A 6220-nucleotide genomic window follows, 5' to 3' on the forward strand; every position below is an offset into this window, starting at 1 on the left:
ATATATATATATATATTATATATATTATATATATATGTATGTATATATATATATATTATATATATTTATGCATATATATACTGTATATACATATTATATATATATATATATATATATATATATATATATATATATATATATATATATATATATATATATATATATATATATATATAATGATTTTCATTCAAAACGTATGTAATATTTACTGACATTCATTATAACTAAATTAAAGTGTAACAGTTTCATAAAATAATTTATTCAACTTTAATTTCTCAGGATATGACCATTGTCTACATCTAGGAAAAGATATTCTACGAAATTCCCCATTATGTTTATTTTATTGCAAAAGTTTGGTAATCGATGTAAAAAGGACTGTTGATTAATTTGTGATAATTATAATAACGGGAATGTAGAAAGCTTAAGACTATATAGATCTCTTCTCTTCTTTAGTTACCGGTTTCCCTTTAGCAATCTCCCAGAGAGGATCTCTTCAAATCAGAAATCGGGTGAAATGTTCCTAAAAAGTTCTGTCCTGTCTACTAAATATAACGTTGATATATTTCTAAGCGACTACTACTTATATATAATTCGAATTTACTTTAAGAAATAAATAAAGATAATCGAGATGATTGCCACCCCATTCTACTTAGTATATTGCCCATGATTGCGGACCAATTGTTTAACAAAGGCTATTTATGATAAGACTACCATGAAAATTACTGTGTATAAAAGTAACTACAAAATAAAGAAAACATTAACTTGAACCACTTGTCCAAAATAAAGTTTATTAGAATTGTTTTGGCACTAAAGCACGTAACTATCAAATTTAGATCTTAAATACAATATTTTGTTAAATTTTCAGGAAAAATGAAAAATCCCATCAGTTTTGGATACCTTGTAATCCTTAAACTGCAGAAGTATCTGCCCATAACTCAAGTGGTAGTTTCCTATCTACTGCAGTTGTTAGCCCAATAAACACCTTAAAGATCCGGGAAATATATTCTCCACGAAACGCCTTTAAATAGAGACTTACATAAATCGAATTAGATTTCAAAGTAATCTTCACTACAAAATTTCAAGATTGATATTTAATGATTAAGATGTTTTTACAGAGTTTAAGTAGCTTTTAGAATTTTTAAAATTTTATTTCAAATTACGAAAGAATAAAGACCTTTAGACCCATGATGAACATGGTACTTTTTCTTATGATTGGCTCTTACTCTTTCCGGATCATGCAAACAAAAATGTTAAGTATTTAAAATTTCAGTACAATGCAACTAATTTCGTGGTTATTTTTAGCAACTCGCTGTATTCATCCGTTTTATCTGCTGCCAATAGTCAAACTAAACTACTTTTGAAGTTTTTAAGTTCCAATTTATTAAAATAATAATACTCTACCAAAATATTCATTTTACACAAGAATATACTTAGAAAAATAAAGCAACCTCAGTTCGACAATACAGACTAACAATGAAGGAAATTATTCAACGCGTTTCCTTGTAAAAGTCTGCGTTTATGGGCGATATACTCTGTAAACTAAAAACTAAATTAAATTAAGTCTCTACGCTTTTCGAGAGCCAAAATATTTCAGACGAAACATTAAGTTCATTACAGAAACAGTCAGAAGTTTAACCAATCTCGGAAATTCACAACTAACCAATGTGTCAACAATACCCAATTGACTGTTTTAGCCAACACTGACGAGTGTATTACTTTCCTCGACTACATCAGTAAGGAAGTTTGTACAATATATCAAACTGCAATACCTAGTTCAAGAACTTCACTATTCACTGCCGCATCATTACTACACTTAAGTCTGATGCATACTACTTACAGTATGTTTTCCAGTTGGTATGTTAAAGCTACGCTAAACTATATTAAGTTAGAAATTATAAGAGTTCAATATTTCTGCTTTTTCTGAGAAACTAAATTTTCAATCTGAAAGTTGTTGGTTAATAAGAAGGCAATAAGGTTACTCATTTGAAATAATGAAGTGGTTTTAATTAAATCCCCTCTCGTACCTATGTTGAGAGATCATCATGCAGTTTCCCATATTACAAAGTCAAATCCCTTAAATCTAGAGTGATAGTTCTTTAAAAAATGCTGCAAATTAAATTGGCTAACAAATGTATTTAAATCCTATTAAAAAAAAATATAAAGAAATTACCATAGATTTTCTAAATACTACAGTAATAGTTCAAAGAGAGAAAATAGAATTTATTTGATCAGATTATACAACTAGGGCAAGAGAAAAATGGGTTCAACCACCCAATAATTTAATATGAACAGAATAGATTGGATTGCAATCTATCGAAGAAAACTCAAACCATGTAAGCCATTTCAATGTATATTAACCAAATCAACCCCACCGCCCAAAAAAAGTAATTTCCTTCCAATGGCTACCTTACAAGAATTTTCCCAGCCACATTATGAAAAAAGTAATCTTTATCAAAATTGCTAGCATTAATTATCTTATCAATAAGGAAATTCCACTAATTATAAGCAAACAAAGTTCTTTTATGGTAACTTGCCAGTAACCTATTTACCGTAATGTTAACAATTCAGCTTGCCAAATCTTCCAGTACAAAACTAAGTACAAAGCAGAATTAAAGCAGAATAAAAAAAAAAAACTGACAAATTAGCCCAAATGTCAGTTTATCTTAGGACTCTGATACAATCTTCGAAAATCTTGACAGGCTTTCAGTCATCAGCAAAAATCTTCAACCCAAACCGTCAAAGAGAGATATTGAAGTTATATATATAGATTTGCTCCTGGAGTCACGACATTCAATCTGAAAAATGTCAATTATTAGAGCTTTTTATTTAAAAGTAAGGTGCCCCTAAATAAATTACTTTTGATATCTTAAGCCTGCAATATTAAGTAAACAGCAAGTGTATAATTATAATAGTACCAATTTCGTACAACGAAGCACATCCATATAGGTTTATAACTTTAGAATATGATTATTAACAATCATTAGATATGGAATAGATTTTAAAGTATACATAAAATTTAAGAAAAATTATTTTTACTTTAATTTGTGATCACCAGAGTTTAAGTATACTGCAGAACCTAAATAAAGTACAAAAAGTTTAACACAAACCGAATTCAGACAAAAGGGTTTAAAAGCAAGCCTCCCTATAGTGCACGGTAGACAAGGTCTACCGTGCACTATAGGGAACGTCCTCCCCTATTAGGGGCGCCGCCCCTAATAGGGGAAGACTAGCTTGCTTCAGAGTGTATTAAAAACAAACCTAATACAATACTTGCCTTATTGTTCAGACTGAAAAATACTTCACCAGTTTCCAGTGTTGTCACCAGTCAGTCTGTATTTAGCAATAATGTGGTCTGTTGGCAACGATACAACGGGGAACAGCTCCATTCAAGAAACACTTCCATCCAGATTACAAATTTGGAAGGCACATAAATCAGGGGATGGCCAATTTTTTCCTTAAATTATAAATAAACAGGTTATGTTGTTACGTGGGTATTTGAAATAAATTTAGCGTGTACATATATAAATTGCAAATATCAACAGACCTCAAATAAACAAACAATGAAGTATTAGAAATTAACAAAAGCGAAGGTCAACTTAACGCAGATATTTACTAACCAATTTAACAGGCCTTGAGTAATCTTGCAAGACGGTTACCAACCACCACCCAAATAATAGACGTTCCGGCAAGGCAGCCTGAGAAAACTTCGCTAAGCTAAACCAAGGACTCTAAACGTAGAAAGCCTGTTTATACCTATAACAACGTAACTATCTCTCGCTTGGTTCATTTCGTAAAAGGCAACTCTACGGCGGCGAGAATTAAAACTATTTTTACAGAATCATCGAATTCCTTCTTAAAACTACTATGTCGAAAAAGGCGTATTATTATTATTATTATTATTATTATATATATATATATATATATATATATATATATATATATATATATATATATATATATATATATATATATATATATATATATATATATATATATATATATATATATATATATATTTGGACTGGATTTATGCAAGTGGTAATTGCCTTTTTTATTTGATAAATTTCTTGATCTTAAGATTTATATTTCAACTGTAGTTTCGTAAATTAGATTATTTTATTCATAGCATGGTCGCACGTATTCTCTGATTACAAAGAATGCGTTTTACTTGTATATATTTATTTTGAGTTATTCTGCAGTCTTTGGCAAATAATAGGTACACAGAGATAATTAATACCATTGACAGAGAGAGAGAGAGAGAGAGAGAGAGAGAGAGAGAGAGAGAGAGAGAGAGAGAGAGAGAGAGAGAGAGAGAGATCAAAACAACCTTTGGAAGTATATGAGAGTTCGAAATGGTTCGAAGAAATCTGTGGATAGCGATGAGACACAAGCCCATAAAAGAATTTTCTACTCTTCTTAATTGAAATATTCATAATAAATATGGGGAAGATAGACAACAAAAATGCATAGCAGCCGATATAGAGACATTTGATGCGATTTTCTTTTATTTTTATTAAGAAAATTTACAGTTACACATAGTTTACTTTTATAAAAATATATATTTTAATACTATTTATGTTAGTTATCACAGTGTTTGGTAAATCATTACTTACATCTACTGTACATAAATTAGCCAGTCACATATGTACTGTAGTGAGATTAGGGTCATTGTAAAAACGAATGGTTTGAAATTCTATCCCATCGAATATCAAAACACAGAGACAAACAAACAAGTAGAAACTTGAAATTATGAGTTTTTCATATTTTCATTAAAAAAAAGGTGAAGCAAAAATAAAGATAATTGTGTTAAGGCAATAAATTTGCTATCTCGCAAATCATTCCAATTTTTCAGATTCTTCCATTAAAAGGATCCCTTTAAAAACCCAAATATTTGAGGTGTACTATCTTAAGTATGAAGCAACTGCATCATTCTGGATGGCTTTGTACTTCTGATCATCACTAAAGACTCAACTCCCACTTTCACTTGTGGTTCCAGGAAGCTGCTTAAACAACAGTGGCCACCTCTCGGAAACCATCTCGGCTGATGGGCTAAACATGTGTGGGTCTTGGGTGTGGGGATAGCAAACATGGGTGGGTAGGTGTGGGGAGAGCAAACATGGGTGGGTAGTTGTGGGGATAGCATGCTTGTATTCCCTTCGCTGATGAGACTCTACCTTCTTTGGAGTAAATCAACAAGGAGGTTGTTGCGAATCGCTAGCAACGAATCCAATGTAAAAGCTCAAGAAATCTGCTTAAGAAACATCCATGAACTCACAGATGGTAGAAATGGCCCTTAGTGGGAGAAGGGTGCGAAGAGTCTCACGGATAATAAAAAGGAATAAGTTTATAAATCTAAAAAAGAAAGCTTAACATTGGAAATTGTAATGTCCGAACAATAAACCAGGATGGCAAATTAGAGCAGTTTTTGGCAATTTTTGTAACATATGGCCTGGATATGTGTGTACTCACTGAAACGAGACTGACTGGATTAAAAAAAAAGTGTTTAATGGAGAAAAGTTGTTGCTACATTCTGGGAGGTTGGATGGCACTCACTATCAAGGAGTAGGATTGCTTTTGAGCAAACAAACTAGCCAAGCATAAGAGGATTTGGAACCATTGGATGAAAGAATTATGTATGCAGGGAAGAAATCTAGTCTTGGAAGTATGACAATAATAGTACACTATTCCCCTATACTTACTGATGAAGCAGATACCAATCGTAAGGACAGATCTCACAGTAAATTGCAGGAGGTGGTTAACAAGGTGTCAAAACATGGTACTCCTCTATGTGTGTGGGATTTCAATGCAAAACTAGGTAATGATCATGATGGTTTTAGTGAATGAATGGGTGCCCGGGGTGTAGGGAAGATGAATGAAAATGGTGTTCGATTTGCCATTTTTGATTGGCTAATGAATTGATGATAGGCAGCCACAGATATATACACAAGTATACTTGGAAATCACCATGTGAAAAATTGACCATTTAACAATGAATGGAAAATGTACAAATTCACTACTGGATGGCAGATCTCTATGGTAAGCTGATATAGGAAACGACACCACCTTGTTGTCTCAGTACTTACATAAGTTGAAGACTAAGAAAGCCATTGTAAACTTACCTCCCAGATATGACATTGAAAAGCTGAGACAACAGAAAAGTGAAAATGATGATTACGTTATAGAGTGCAGGAACAGAATTACAGTCTTATAGATGTTGCCC

At 31.8% G+C, this 6220-nt stretch overlaps 1 long non-coding RNA gene across 1 annotated transcript; it reads right to left on the minus strand.

Moving 5' to 3' along the window:
• Positions 1-923: 923 nt before the first annotated feature.
• LOC137654353 (uncharacterized) lies at positions 924-3677 on the minus strand. Its single transcript, XR_011046606.1, has 3 exons — positions 3618-3677; positions 3275-3454; positions 924-2795 (listed from the first exon to the last, which is right to left on the minus strand). It is a non-coding gene; the product is annotated as an uncharacterized lncRNA (long non-coding RNA).
• Positions 3678-6220: the final 2543 nt, after the last annotated feature.

The sequence above is a fragment of the Palaemon carinicauda genome, chromosome 15, assembly GCF_036898095.1.
Source record: "Palaemon carinicauda isolate YSFRI2023 chromosome 15, ASM3689809v2, whole genome shotgun sequence".
Classification (NCBI taxonomy): Eukaryota; Metazoa; Arthropoda; class Malacostraca; order Decapoda; family Palaemonidae; genus Palaemon; species Palaemon carinicauda.